This window comes from Bubalus bubalis, chromosome 4 (assembly GCF_019923935.1).
Source record: "Bubalus bubalis isolate 160015118507 breed Murrah chromosome 4, NDDB_SH_1, whole genome shotgun sequence".
Lineage (NCBI taxonomy): Eukaryota > Metazoa > Chordata > Mammalia > Artiodactyla > Bovidae > Bubalus > Bubalus bubalis.
Window position 1 is genome coordinate 54,267,990 of NC_059160.1, and position 16,381 is coordinate 54,284,370.

The 16,381-nt window shown below is 38.3% G+C and overlaps 1 protein-coding gene across 3 annotated transcripts in view; it reads left to right on the forward strand.

Moving 5' to 3' along the window:
* The window catches only part of WASHC3 (WASH complex subunit 3), a 57,497-nt gene that overhangs the window by 39,230 nt on the left and 1,886 nt on the right, over positions 1 to 16,381 (forward strand). The window lies entirely within an intron of this gene.

A 16,381-nucleotide genomic window follows, 5' to 3' on the forward strand; every position in this document is an offset into this window, starting at 1 on the left:
CTGGCTATTTTCCTACAAAAATGACTATCATTGAATTTTAGAAAGTCTATAAAACTGAAGAAAATGCCAGATAATTACCAAATAAATAGTATTTGTTTGCTACTTCTTAGTGATTATTTAATCTTCTTAAAAATCTAAGTTTTTAAAAATGATGATAGGGCTTATATAACCAAGACTTAGTTCTTGGCTCTAGCTTGTAAAAATTAGTTTTAAAAAATGCAGTGAATTAAAAAGATATGTGAAAGAGTACTTTGTCACCTTTGTCATCATACACACAAGTTGATGGAAGGGAAAGAAAATAGAAAATTTTCAGGTTGATCTGTTTTAGAAATACAGAGCAGATAAATCATGTCTTATAAATTTTTTCAGTCAATGCCTAGATTCTCTTACCAAGAAAAAGGAAAAATGTTTCTCCCTATCCTATTCTATGGTTTCATTTATGTCCCATAACTAAGGTTACTATTACTAGTAATTACTGCTTTTACTACTCTAAGATAAATAGTCTAGCCTCTGAACCTGTCTAGCAAGAGATGAAATCCTTGGTGGTTAAGTCTCAGTCTAAGGCAGACTTTAGAAATGGTCTACTTGCTGAGGTCCAGATTCTGCACTGCCCCTTTCTAGCTGTATGACCCTGAACTAATTACCTAATCAATCTGTGCATCCGTTTCCTCATAAATGTGAAATAGAAGAGTTCACTCTTTATAGATTCATTCAGACTAAGTAAGCACTCAGCGCAGCTCTGAACAAGCAGTAAATGTTCAGTAAATGTTAGTTGTGATTTATGAATGTTTTAATGGAAGAATATGTAGCAAGTTCTAAACAACTAGATTTACCAGGCTCTCAGATCACAATTTGTTTATAGTCCCGTAGTTGCCTGTATACCATTGTGGTCTCAACACAGACATATATAATATACACAGAGTAATTATCCTTTTGAGTTATATTCTCTGTTTTCCCAAACTGAAAAGTCTGTATTTTCAACTTTGTAGTAAAGAACAGACTTCTGAAATTTAAATTTAACTGGTCACATTCTTAATGTTAGTAGGAGAGTGCAGTTTGCAGCATACTGATTTGGCTAAAGAAATCGAGTTATGCAGGCTTTAAACAGAACCAGCTCAGTTGGCATTTGTCCTGGATATATCTATTCAAAAGAAATTTATACCCTTTTCTCAGACTGTGCAGTGACCATGATTGTGGTTACCAGGAATAAAAGTAACCACTTCAGCCTACTTATCACTGAGACGAGAGGAGATTTATTAGTGATAAACAAAAGGATACTGGAAAGCAAGAAAACTTTATTTAATTATATTCAAGGCATATCCAGCAGAGTTTCCTGCCCTCTAAGGGAATTCCTTATCTGCCGATGATTTGCCTGTCTCCTGCTACCGAACAACATAATGGATTAAAGGTTGGATTTTGACTAGTTGAGCATAGAATTGATCTCAATTCCCCAGATGAGCAATTCCAGAAATGGGTTTTTTTATTTGTTCCATTTTTCTAGTTCTTGCTTAACTGGTACTCCATTCAAGGTAATTACCAGACGTTAGTGACAGAGGATGAAACAGAGGGGCAACAGAGGATGAGATGGTTGGATGATATCACCTACTCAACGGACATGGATTTGAGCAAACTCTGGGAGATAGTGAAAGACAGGGAAGCCTGGTGTGCTGTAGTTCATGGGGTCACAAAGAGTCAGACATGACTTAGCAAGCGAACAACAACCAGTCCTTGACCACTGGCTGGCATACTGGCTAGAAAGTATAGAACAGGAAAAAACACTGTCAGATAACTGTGATTAGTCCACTGTTGGAGACTTAGATCACAAGAGTCAGTTCAGTTCAGGTGCTCAGTCATGTCTGACTCTTTGCGACACCATGAACCACAGCACGCCAGGCCTCCCTGTCCATCACCAACTCCCGGAGTCCATCCAAACCCATGTCCATTGTGATGCCATCCAACCATCTCATCCTCTGTCGTCCACTTCTCTTCCTGCTCTCAATCTTTCCCAGCATCAGGGTCTTTTCAAATGAGTCAGCTCTTAGCATCAGGTGGCCAAAGTATTGGAGTTTCAGCTTCAACATCAGTCCTTCCAATGAACACCCAGGACCGATCTCCTTTAGGATGGACTGATTGGATCTCCTTGCAGTCCAAGGGACTCTCAAGAGTCTTCTCCAACACCACAGTTCAAAAGCATCAATTCTTGGGTGCTCAGCTTTCTTTATAATCCAACTCTCACATCCATACATGACCACTGGAAAAAACCATAGCCTTGACTAGATGGACCTTTGTTGACAAAGTAATGTCTCTGCTTTTTAATATGTTGTCTAGGTTGGTCATAACTTTCCTTCCAAGGAGTAAGCATCTTTTAATTTCAGGGCTGCAATCACCATCTGCAGTGATTTTGGAGCCCCCAAAAAATAAAGTCAGCCACTGTTTCCACTGTTTCCCCATCTATTTGCCATGAAGTGATGGGACCGGATGCCATGATCTTCGTTTTCTGAATGTTGAGCTTTAAGCCAACTTTTTCACTCTCCTCTTTTTCACTTTCATCAAGAGGCTCTTTAGTTCTTCTTCGCTTTCTGCCATAAGGGTAGTGTCATCTGCATATCTGAGGTTATTGATATTTTCCCAGAAATCTTGATTCCAGCTTGTGCTTCTTCCAGCCCAGCATTTCTCATGATGTACTCTGCATATAAGTTAAATAAGCAGGGTGACAATATACAGCCTTGATGTACTCCTTTCCCAATTTGGAACCAGTCTGTTGTTCCATGTCTAGTTCTAACTTCTGCTTCACAACAGTAAGAGATAAGAGATAATAAAAATATTGAAGAAGTAGTGTTAAAAACAGTTGGGGTCTGCCAATGTCTAGCAAGCAAGAAGTTAGGGGAGCTATTGGGATGTAAGAACCCCAAGATAAATGGCAGAAACTCATCTTACCTAGGATAGCTAGCTTTCTTTTTCTTTATCATATTAGGCATTATGTCGTTTCTCTGGCTGGGGAATCTGCTTACCACAGCAAAGAACAGGTATACCTGCCTTGATGGGCATTCAGAATAGAAAAGACCAAACTGTGTAGTTTGAGTAAATGTAATGCTGAAATAAGTCTTACTAGTTACTGCAGTCAAAATTGTCTTTTTTTTTTTTTTAACTATCCCAAATGTCTTTATATAGTCAATGTAATCTTAGTTCAGGAATTCAGTGTTTGGCTGTTTCCTTAAGACCACTTATTGCTATTGCATAGGTGGCTCAGATGGTAAAGAATCTGCCTGCAACACAGGCAGACCTGAGTTCGATTGCTGGGTCAGGAAGATCCCCTGGAGAAGGGAATGGCAACCCACTCCAGTATTCTTGCCTGGAGAATCCCATGGACAGAGGAATATGGTGGGCTACAGTCCATGGGGTCAAAAAGAGTCAGACATGACTGAGCAACTAACACTGAGAACGACACTAATCAACAAGTATCATGTGACATTATAACTGTGTGTGCTATAGTTGATATTGAAAAGTGATTTGAATAACTATCACATCCTATCCCCACAACCCTGCTACTCAGCAGTATTTGTACTAACAATGTTTTTGGCACTTCATCTGCTTTAAATTCCACTGTTTTAAATTGAAAGAAAATGAAAAATATCTTTAAACTATTTACCTACATAAATAAATGTTTTTCTAAAGAATGTTTATAATGTTTGCCATCAGAGTGGTTTTGATTTTAAGCACAAATGTAAATCTGTTTTTAATGAAAACAAATCAGATCAATGATATTTATATTTTAAGACTCCTTTATGTACAGGATCACAGAAACATAGCTCAATCTACCTAAAGTAAAAAGGGAAGTTATTGACTCACATCCCTAAGAAGTCTAAGCAGGACAAAATCAGGGGCACAGCACTATTATTGCTGGCTGGTTGGTATTTTCTCTCACCTGTTCCTCGGTCTGCCTTTAATCAAACGTGGCATAATAATCACTTTTCTCCTATTGCTGATGAGCTTCCTCCTGGAAAACAAGGAGTTAGCAAATAATAGTTGCTTTATATTTTAAATGGCTGTAATATTGCTAGTTTCACCAACTGAAAGGAAAGAGAACCCCTTCTTCATAGTCCATAGCTCATTTCTAGGGAAGCATTCTGATTGTCCCCATTTGGTTTATGAGCCTTCCCTTACGCCGGTCTCTTTGCAGAGAATGATTCTCCTGACCTGCCAGTCCTGGATTATGTGACTGAAACAAGGAACGGTATAAGGAAAGGATGAAGACAGCAGGGATTGTGGTTGACAGTCTTGTTTATGTAAATGGGAGAAAGATGGCAGAAATAACATACACATAGCATTCTGTTTGCTAAAAAGTACTGATTTGTATATGGTTAGTCCTTTCGGAGAAGGCAATGGCAACCCACTCCAGTACTCTTGCCTGGAAAATCCCATGAGCAAAGGAGCCTGGTAGGCTGCAGTCCATGGGGTCGCTAAGAGTCGGACACGACTGAGCGACTTTGCTTTCACTTTTCACTTTCATGCATTGGAGAAGGAAATGGCAACCCACTCCAGTGTTCTTGCCTGGAGAATCCCAGGGACGGGGGAGCCTGGTGGGCTGCTGTCTCTGGGGTCTCACAGAGTCAGACAGGACTGAAGCGACTTAGCAGCAGCAGCAGCAGTCCTTTCCTTTCTAAATTTTGGCTCAGTTTTAGTTGAGGTCAACCTAGTAATCTTTGAAAATATCTCTTTTTAAAGAAATTAAACAGTAAGAAATTTAAAGTTAAGCTTTAAAAATTTTGCTTTTACTAAGACTTTTATTGATAATCTTAATGCCACAAATTATATAAATATGCTTATTAAAATATAGCTACCAAGATAACCACTAAAGATTGAGATTTTTAAAAATATATACATGATAAATCATGAATTTGACTTCATATTTTTTTCTGCATTTTGCTGACATAGTCTTTTGTAGTGATTCATTTATATGTTTAAAATACTGAGTATTATGAAATCTTCATTTCCACATTTTAATAGTGAAGTGTGACTTGTAGTTTAAAGTAGCAACCATTTAAAACATATCTTTAAAACTTGTTTCTATGAAAGAAAATTAAAAGGTATGTGCACACACACACACACACAGAATCAAGCCAGAGCAGTTCTGATCATTAAAAAGCCAAATACTATTCCCCCTAAGAATATTAATATGAATATCCAGTCTGGAAATGCTGTTAAGAGTTTTATTATTACATTAACATTTTTAAAGCTTTATAACTTATAAAATGTTTTCATGTATTAACCTTATTTGATTTTCACAATTTTTGAAGTTTTTTATATAACAAAACGAACTCTAGTATGTAGCTTTTCTTTTGTTTTCATAGCAATTACAATTCAAAGTAGCTTTAAATTTATTTTAAAAATGAATGAGGGCAAGCAAAAAAGTATCAGTAAGAATATGGAGAAATTGTAACCCTTGTGCACTCTGGGTGGGAATGTAAAATTATAATTACTATGGAAAACAGTATGGCAATTTCTCCAAAAATCACTTCCGGGCATATACTCAAAAAAGTGAAAGCAGAGACTCAAATAGATGCTTTTATACTCATGTTCATAGCAGCATTTTTCACAATAGTCCAAAAGTAGAAACAACCCAAATGCCCATCCACAAGTGAATGGATAAACAAAATGTATTATCTGCATACAATGAAGTATTATTAATCCTAAAATTGAAAAGAAATTCTGATACATGGTACAATATGGATGAATCTTGAAGACATGATAAATGAAAGAAGATAGTCACAAAAAGACAGGTATTGTATAATTCCACCTACATGAGGTACCTAGAGTAGACAAAGTCATAGAGACAGAAAGTAGAGGAGTGGTTGTCACGAGCTAGAAGGAGAGAGAAATGAGGAGTTATTGTTTAACTGGTACAGAGTTTCAGTTTTGCAACATGAAAAGAATTCTGGAGGTTGGTTAAGTGGTGATGATTGCACAATACTGTGAATGTACTCAGCACCACTGAACTGTACACTTTTAAATGGTTAAGATGGTAAGTTTTATGTTATGTGTATTATACCACAGTAAAAGAAATGAGAAAAGGAAGAAATGAACGAAGACAGAATAACAAGTGTTGACAAGGATATGGAGAAATTATAACTCATATTCTGATGGTGGAAATGTAAAATGATGCATTCACTGGGGAAAACAGTTTGACAGTTCCTCAAAAAGTCAAACATGGAGTTAACCACATGACTCAGCAGTTCTACTTGAGGTTTGTACTCGAGTATTCTAAACATACATTCACACAAAAACTTGTACACAAATGTTCCACTAGCATTATTCATAATAGCCAAAAAGTAGAAATAACCTAAATGTTCATCAACTGATGAATGGATAAACAAATTGGTATATCCATGCAATGGAATAATATTCGGCTATAAAAAGGAATGAAGTACTGATAAATGCTACAACATGGAAGAACCTTGAAAACATTTTATTAAGTGAAAGAATCCTGACAAAAAGGTTAAATATCCTTGATCCTATTTATATGAAATGTCCTGAATAGACAAATCCATAGACACAGAAAAGTAGATTCATGGTTGTCAGAGGATGAGAGTGAAAGGAAATGGAATGTGTCTGCTAATGAGTTTTAGGTTTCTTTTTGGAGTAATTAAAATATTCTAGAATTAGATAGCAGTAATGGTTGTACAACCTTGTGAATATACTAAAAAAAACCCTCTAATTTGTACAATTTTAAATGGTGAATTTTATGGTATGTGAAATTATATCTCAATTAAAAAAATACATGACTTCTTAAGTGTCCATCAGCAGATGAATGGTTAAAGACTTGGTATATATATCCAATAGAACATTATTCAACCATACAAAAGAATGAAGTTTTGCCATTTGGATGGACTTGGAGGGTATTATGCTAAGTGAAGCAAGTCAGGCAGAGAAAGACAAATACTGTATGACAGCACTTATACATGTGGAATCTGAAAAAAATCAACAAACTAGTGAGTATAACAAAAAAGATGCAAACTCACAGATATAGAGAACAAACTAGTGGTTACCAGTTGGGGGGGAGAGGTGGGGAGGGGCAATATCGAGAGGGGATTAAAAGGTTCAAACTTATGTATAATATAAGTAAGTTACAAGGATATATTGTACAGCACAGAGTATATAGCCAATATTTTATAATGACTATAAATGGAATATTACCTTTAAAAATTATGAATCACTGCATTGTACACCTGTGACTTATATAATTATGTACATCAACCATACTTAAATTTTTTTAAAAATGACTTCTTAAAATTCCTAAACTTAGTTGTGTGATTTCACTGAAAGCTGACATTTCATATAACTTCTCTCCACTCTCCACCTATTGTCCCTACCAAATGACCTAATCTCATCTACTGTTTTACCCCAGTTACTTTCCTACACCCTAGCTACCAAAAGATTTATAGGTCCCAAATGCACTGTGCTGCACCATCCCTGTTTTTTTCTTTATTCAGAATGCTCTCATCCTCACTTATTCCCACATTTTCTGTTCCTGACAAATTCATGCCTATCCCAACACGCTTCACAAGTGTATTCACCTTTCTTGAGTTTTCTGTGACTAACGCTAGTAGAATGAATTACCTTTTCCTTTCAAACAAGTGTAGTTAGTACAACTATATTTTGTGTATCACACTGTATAAGAATAGTTTATTTCTTTCTGTCTCCCGCACTAAATTATCAACTTCAGAGCAGCAACTACTTATTATTTGTTTCTGTACCTGCAACACCTAAAAACTTTCTTGGCCAAGTAGTAGGTACATGATAACAATGAGAATTATAATCATAATAATAGCTAGCCATTATTTAATATACCTACTATGTGCCACATGACAAACCTTGACAGTGTATTAAAAAGCAGAGACATCACTCTGCTGACAAAGGTCAGTATAGTCAAAGCTATGGTTTTTGCAGTAGTCATGTTTGGGTGTGAGAGTTGAACAATAAAAAAGGCTGAGCACTGAAGAATTGATGCTTTTGAACTGTGGTGTTGGAGCCGACTCTTGAGAGTCCCTTGGACTGCATGGAGATCAAACCAGTCAATCCTAAAGGGAATCAGTCCTGAATATTCGTTGGAATATTGAAGCTGAAGCTCCAGTACTTCGGCCACCTGATGCAAAGAGCCAATTCATTGGAAAAGACTCTCATGCTGAGAAAGACTGAAGGCAAGAGAAGAAGAGGACGACAGAGGATGAGATGGTTGGATGGCATCACCCACTCAATAGACATGAGTTTGAGCAAATTCTGGGAGATGTTGAAGGACAGGGAAGCCTAGCATGCTACAGTTCATGGGGTCACAAAGAGTCAGGACACCACTGAGTGACTGAACAACAACAACAATGTGCCACGTATTATTCAGTGTATTTTGCAGTTAGTAATTCATCCTAATATTCACAACAATCCAGTCAGTCAGTTGGGTACACAGTCTAGTTAAATAGCTTCCCCAAAGTTGCTCAGAAACTACATAGCAAGGCTAGGATTTGAACCCAGTATTTATACCCACTACTAATAGAGTTCTTGCTTCTGTGGAGACTAATGAAGACTGTTCCCATGTTAGCATTTTAGGCAGTGGAGCATCAGTCAAAACCACTAAATGCTGTACTTAGCTCCAACACTTTATTATACTGAGTACATGTGACTTCCTCGTGGGCATAATCTAAAATTTTTTTTAATTTATTTATTTTAATTGGAGGCTAATTACTTTACAATATTGTAGTGGTTTTGCCATACATTGACATGAATCACCCATGGGTGTACATGTGTTCCCCATCCTGAACCCCCCTCCCACCTCCCTCCCCATCCCATCCCTCAGGGTCATCCCAGTGCACTAGCCCAGAGCACCCTGTCTCATGCATCGAACCTGGGCTGGTGATCTGTTTCACATATAATAATATACATGTTTCAGTGCTATTCTCTCAAATCATCCCACCCTCGCCTTCTCCCACAGAGTCCAAAAGACTCTTCTATACAACTGTGTCTCCTTTGCTGTCTCGCATATAGGGTCATCGTTATCATCTTTATAAATTCCATATATACGCATATTAGCATACAGAAGGGGACAACAGAGGATGAGATGGCTGCATGGCATCACTGACTCGATGGACGTGAGTCTCAGTGAACTCTGGGAGTTGGTGATGGACAGGGAGGCCTGGCTTGCTGTGATTCATGGGGTCGCGAAGAGTCGGACACAACTGAGTGACTGATCTGATATGATCTGATACTGTATTGGTGTTTTTCTTTCTGACTTACTTCACTCTGTATAATAGGCTCCAGTTTCATCCACCTCATTAGAACTGATTCAAATGTATTCTTTTTAATGGCTGAGTAGTATTCCATTGTGTTTATGTACCACAACTTTATTAACTGTTTGTCTGCTGATGGACATCTAGGTTGCTTCCATGTCCTGGCTATTATAAACAGTGCTGCGATGAACATTGGGGTACACGTGTCTCTTTCAATTCTTGCTTCCTCAGTGTGTATGCCCAGTAGTGGGATTGCTGGGTCATATGGCCGTTCTAGTTCCAGTTTTTTAAGGAATCTCCACACTGTTCTCCATAGTGGCCGTACTAGTTTGCATTCCCACCAACAGTGTAAGAGGGTTCCCTTTTCTCCACACCCTCTCCAGCATTTATTGCTTGTAGACTTTTGGATACCAGCCATTCTGACCAGCGTGAGTGAGATGGTACCTCATTGTGGTTTTGATTTGCATTTCTCTGATAATGAGTGATGTTGAGCATCTTTTCATGTGTTTGTTAGGCATCTGTATGTCTTCTTTAGAGAAATGTCTGTTTCGTTCATTTGTCTATTTTTTGATTGGTTTGTTTATTCTTCTGGAATTGCAGGAGCTGCTTATATATTTTTGAGATTACTTTTTTGTCAGTTGCTTCGTTTGCTATTATTTTCTCCAATTCTGAAGGTTGTCTTTTCACCTTGCTTATAGTTTCCTTCATTGTGCAAAATCGTTTAAGTTTAATTAGGTCCTATTTGTTTAATTTTGCTTTTATTTCCATTACTCTGGGAGGTGGGTCATAGAGAATCCTGCTGTGATTTATGTCAGAGAGTGTCTTGCCTATGTTTTCCTCAAGGAGTTTTATACTTTCTGGTCTTAGGTTTAGATCTTTAATCCATTTTGAGTTTATTTTTGTGTATGGTGTTAGAAAGTGTTCTCATTTCATTCTTTTACAAGTGGTTGACCAGTTTTCCCAGCACCACTTCTTCAAGAGATTGTCTTTTCTCCATTGTATATTCTTGCCTCCTTTGTCAAAGATAAGGTGTCCATAGGTGCGTGGATTTATCTCTGGGCTTTCTATTTTGTTCCATTAATCTATATTTCTGTCTTTGTGCCAGTACCATAGTGTTGATTCCTCCAGGTCCATATTTTCATACAAATTGTGTAATTGTTTGTTCTGGTTCTGTGGAAAAAAACTGTTGGTAGCTTGATAGGGATTGCATTGAATCTATAGATTGCTTTGGGTAGTATACTCATTTTCACTATATTGATTCTTCCAATCCATGAACATGGTATATTTCTCCATCTATCTGTGTCCTCTTTGACTTCTTTCATCAGTGTTTTATAGTTTTCTATATATAGGTCTTTTGTTTCTTTAGGTAGATATATTCCCAAGTATTTTATTCTTTTTGTTGCAGTGGTGAATGGAATTGTTTCCTTAGTTTCTCTGTTTTCTCATTGTTAGTGTATAGGAATGCAAGGGATTTCTGTATGTTAATTTTATATCCTGCAACTTTACCATATTCATTGATTAGTAATTTTCTGGTAGAGTCTTGAGGGTTTTCTATGTAGAGGATCATGTCATCTGCAAACAGAGTTTTACTTCTTTTCCAATCTGGATTCCTTTTATTTCTTTTTCTTCTCTGATTGCTATGGCTAAAACTTCCAAAACTATGTTGAATAGTAGTGGTAAGAGTGGACACCCTTGTCTTGTTCCTGACTTTAGGGGAAATGCTTTGAATTTTTCACCATTGAGGATAATGTTTGTTGTGGGTTTGTCATATATAGCTTTTATTGTGTTGAGGGATGGCATCACCGACTCAATGGACATGAGTTTGGGTAAACTCCGGGAGTTGGTGATGGACAGGGAGGCCTGGCATGCTACGATTCATGGGGTCGCAAAGAGTCGGACACGAGTGAGTGATTGAATTGAACTGAACTGAAATGATGTTCCTTCTTTTCCTGCTTTCTGGAGGGTTTTTATCATAAATGGATGTTAAATTTTGTCAAAGGCTTTCTCTGCATCTATTGAGATAATCATATGGTTTTTATCTTTCAATTTGTTGATGTGTTTTACATTGATTGATTTGAGAACATTAAAGAATCCTTGCATCCCTGGGATAAAGCCCACTTGGGCATGATGTATCATCTTTTTAATATGTTGTTGGATTCTGTTTGCTAGGATTTTGTTAAGGATTTTTGCATCTATGTTCATCAGTTATATTGGCCTGTAGTTTTCTTTTTTTGTGGCATCTTTTTCTGGTTTTGGTATTAGGGTGATGGTGGACTCATGGAGTGAGTTTGGAAGTTTACCTTCCTCTGCAATTTTCTGGAAGAGTTTGAGTAGGATAGGTGTTAGCTCTTCTCTAAATTTTTGGTAGAATTCAGCTGTGAAGCTGTCTGGTCCTGGGCTTTTGTTTGCTGGAAGATTTCTGATTACAGTTTGAATTTCCATGCTTGTGATGGGTCTGTTAAGATTTTCTGTTTCTTCCTGGTTCAGTTTTGGAAAGTTATACTTTTCTAAGAATTTGTCCATTGCTTCCAAGTTGTCCATTTTATTGGCATATAGTTGCTGATAGTAGTCTCTTATGATCCTTTGTCTTTCATTGTTGTCTGTTGTGATTTCTCCATTTTCATTTCTAATTTTGTTGATCTGATTCTACTCCCTTTGTTTCTTGATGAGTCTGGCTAATGGTTTGTCTATTTTATTTATCCTTTCAAAGAACCAGCTTTTGGCTTTGGTGATTTTTACTATGGTCTCTTTTGCTTCTTTTGCATTTATTTCTGTCCTAATTTTTATGATTTCTTTCCTTCTACTAACCCTGAGGTTCTTCATTTCTTCCCTTTCTAGTTGCTTTAGGTTTAGAGTTAGGTTATTTATTTGACTTTTTTCTTGTTTCCTGAGGTAAGCTTGTATTGCTATGAACCTTCCCCTTAGCACTGCCTTTACTGAGTCCCATAGGTTTTGGGTTATTGTGTTTTCAATTTCACTCATTTCTATACAGATTTTGATTTCTTTTTTTATTTCTTCTGTGATTTGTTGGTTATTCAGAAGCATACTGGATAGCCTCCATGTGTTGGAATTTTTAACAGTTTTTTCCCTGTACTAGACATCTAATCTTCTGCATTGTGATCAGATAAGATGCTTGGAATGATTTCAGTTTTTTTCAATTTACCAAGGCTAGATTTATGGCCCAGGATGTGATCTATTCTGGAGAAGGTTCTGTGTGCACTTGAGAAAAAGGTGAAATTCATTGTTTTGGGGTGAAATGTCCTATAGATATTAGGTCTAACTGGTCTACTGTATCATTTAAAGTTTGTGTTTTCTTGCTAATTTTCTGTTTAGTTGATCTATCCATAGATGTGAGTGGGGTATTAAAGTCTCCCACTATTATTGTGTTACTGTTAATTTACCCTTTCATACTTGTTTAGCATTTGCCTTACATATTGTGGTGCTCCTATGTTGGGTGCATATGTATTTATAATTGTTATATCTTCTTCTTGGATTGATCCTTTGATCATTATGTAGGGTCCTTCTTTGTCTTCTTTCACAGAGTTTACTTCAAAGTCTATTTTATCTGATATGAGTATTGCTACTCCTGCTTTCTTTTGGTCTCCATTTGCATGAATATCTTTTTCCAGCCCTTCACTTTCAGTCGTATGTGTCCCTTGTTTTGAGGTGGATGTCTTGTAGACAGCATATATAGGGGTCTTATTTTTGTATCCATTCAGCCAGTCTTTGTCTTTTGGTTGGGACATTCAACCCATTTACATTTAAGGTAATTATTGATAAGTATGATCCTGTTGCCATTTACTTTATTGTTTTGGGTTTGAGTTTATACACACTTTCTGTGTTTCCTGTCTAGAGAAGATCCTTTAGCATTTGTTGGAGAGCTGGTTTGGTGGTGCTGAATTCTCTCAGCTTTTGCTTGTCTATAAAGCTTTTGATTTCTCCTTCATATTTGAGTGAGATCCTTGCTTGGTACAGTAATCTGGTTTGTAGGTTTTTCTCTTTCATCACTTTAAGTATGTCCTGCCATTCCCTTCTGGCCTGAAGAGTTTCTGTTGAAAGATCAGCTGTTATCCTTATGGGAATCCCCTTGTGTGTTATTTATTGTTTTTCCCTTGCTGCTTTTAATATTTGTTCTTTGTGTTTGATCTTTGTTAATTTGATTAATATGTGTCTTGGGGTGATTCGCCTTGGGTTTTTCCTGTTTTGGACTCTCCAGGTTTCTTGGACTTGGGTGCCTATTTCCTTCCTCATTGTAGGGAAGTTTTCAACTATTATCTCCTCAAGTTTTTTTTCATGGTCTTTTTGTCTTCTTCTGGGACTCCTATGATTCGAATGTTGGGGCGTTTGACATTGTCCCAGAGGTCTCTGAGGTTGTCCTCATTTCTTTTAATTCTTTTTTCTTTTTTCCTCTCTGTTTCATTTATTTCTACCATTGTATCTTCTACCTCACTTATCCTATCTTCTGCCTCCATTATTCTACTGTTGGTTCCCTCCAGAGTGTTTTGACCTCATTTATTGCATTATTCATTATTGATTGACTCTTTTTTTATTTTTTTCTAGGTCCTTGTTAAACCTTTCTTGCATCTTCTCAATCCTTGTCTTCAGGCTATTTATCTGTAACTCCATTTTGTTTTCAAGATTTTGGATCATTTTCACTATCATTATTCTGAATTCTTTTTCAGGTAAACTCCCTATCTCCTCCTCTTTTGTTTGATTCACCGGGCATTTATCATGTTCCTTTACCTGCTGAGTATTTCTCTGCCTTTTCATCTTGTTTAGATTGCTGTGTTTGGAGTCGTCTTTCTGTATTCTCACAGTTCGTGGTTCTTCTTTATTGTGGAGGTTTCTCCCTGTGGGTGGGGTTGGACGAGTGGCATGTCAAGGTTTCCTGGTTAGGGAAGCTTGTGTCGGTGTTCTGGTGTGTGGAGCTGGATTTCTTCTCTCTGGAGTGCAATGAAGTGTCCAGTTCTTGAGTTTGGTGTGGCTTTCACAGCCTGTATATTAAAGCTCAGGGCTATGTTCCTGTGTTGCTGGAGAATTTGCATGTTATGTCTTGCTCTGGAACTTGTTGGTTCTTGGGTGCAGCTTGGTTTCAGTGTAAGTATGGAGGCTTTTGGATGAGCTCTTACTGATCAATGTTCCATGGAGTCAGGAGTTCTCTGGTGTTCTTAGGTTTTGGGTTTAAGCTCCTGCCTCTTGTTTTCAGTCTTATTCTTACAGTAGCCTCAAGACTTCTCCATCTACACAGCACTGATGATAAAACATCTAGGTTAACGTAGAAAAGATTCTCCACAGTGAGGGACACCCAGAAAGGTTCACTGAGTTACGTGGAGAAGAGAAGAGGGAGGAGGAAGATAAAGGTGACCAGGAGGAGGTGAGGGGAATCAAAAGGGGAGAGAGCAATCTAGCCAGTAATCAAATCCCTATGTGCTCTCCACTGCCTGGAACACCCAGAGAGGTTTACGGAGTTATATAGAGAAGAGGGAGGAAGGAGATAGAGGTGAACAGGATGAGAAGAGAGGGGGTCAAAAGGAGAGAGACAGACCTAGCCAGTAATCAGTTCCCTAAGTGTTCTCCACAGCCTGCAATACCCAAAGAAATTCACAGAGTTAAGCGAGAAGAGAAGCGGGGAGGGAGGAGATAGAGGTGACCTAGGGGAGAAAAAGAGTCAAAAGGGGGAGAGGGCAATCAAGCCAGTAATCACACTCCTAAGTAAAAATGGGTACTGAAGATTGGATTCTTAATGGTACAAAATTGATAACAAATACCAATAAGCAAAGATTAAAAATCTAGAGTAGAGGTTAGACTCTCAAAAATACAATATTAAAAAAACAAAACAAAATCACAAAAATTGTATTAAAAAATAGATGAAATTTGCTTTAAAAATAGGGTCTTTTTTTCTTGCAAGGTAATAGTAGGTTGTAAAAATGAAAATTAACGGAGTAATAAAGGACTTAAAATTTTTTTAATTAAAAAAATGATAATAGAAAAATATAGGAATTTCTCTGGAGCTGTTGCAGGCAGTGTGGGGTCAGTTCAGTTTCAGATAGTTCCTTGTTCCAACTTATACTTCTCAAGGTCTATAAGTCCCTTCCAGTGTAGTCAGTGCTAACTACAGGATTTTAATCTGTTGCACCTGTCACTTCCAAAGAGGTTCCCTCTGTTTATTTTGGCTTCTTCTGTTTGCAAGTCTCCGGTGTCTAATTTCCACCCTGACACAAGGGGGCGGTGGTGATCACTTATTTAGGCTCACTTGTTCAGTCATGCTGTGGGGAGGGAGGAACACTGCAAACAAATATCACTGGCGTGTGTGGGGAGTGCTCGCATTGTCAGGGCCACACTGGGTTTGCCCCCACTCATGGCGTGTGTGCTTTCCCAGTCTACACTGCTCAGGCTCCAGGTTGCTCTGCAGGCGAACTGTCTAAAGTGGGCCCTGGGTTGCATGCACTTCCCAGGTCTAAGCCGCTCAGGTTCAGGTTCTCCGGTACTCCACAAAGGCGCAGACTCGGTTGGGCCTGCGTTTTGTGCCTTTCCTAGGTCCGAGCAGCCCAGGCGACCAGGTGCTTGGCGAGCGCACTCTCCCCAGGTGGGGTGGGGCATCTTATCACCTCCCCTGTCCCAACTTCTGGGTTTCCTGGATGCACAGCGGGAGCACCGTCTCACGTGTGCTGTGTGTCTCCTCTGGGGAATTGATCCCTGGCTGCAATCTTCCTGGCAGATGTCAGTCGTCCAGGATTCCAGGAAGACTTGGTTAGCAACTGGGAGCCTGCTCACAGTTTGGTATAGGATGCTGTCTCTGGGGCGGAGATTGCCCCTTTCTGGTTCTGGCTCTTGCCCACCTGCCTCCCTGCCTCCAGAAGAAAATGGGCCAGTCCAAAGCCGGCTAGCTATCCTGTGGTATTAGCTCAGTCCTTTGTTCTGTGAGCAGGCTGGCAGTGCTTTAGGTTAGAGCTTTTCACAGGGAAGTTGTCTCTCTCTCTCTCTTCTCTCTCTTCTCTCTTCTCTCTTTTCTCTCTCTTCTCTCTCTCTCTCTGGCTATCACACTGTTTGCGTTGCTGTTTCACATTAGCTCCCTCAGATTGCCCTCAGGGCATACGTGCTCAGTC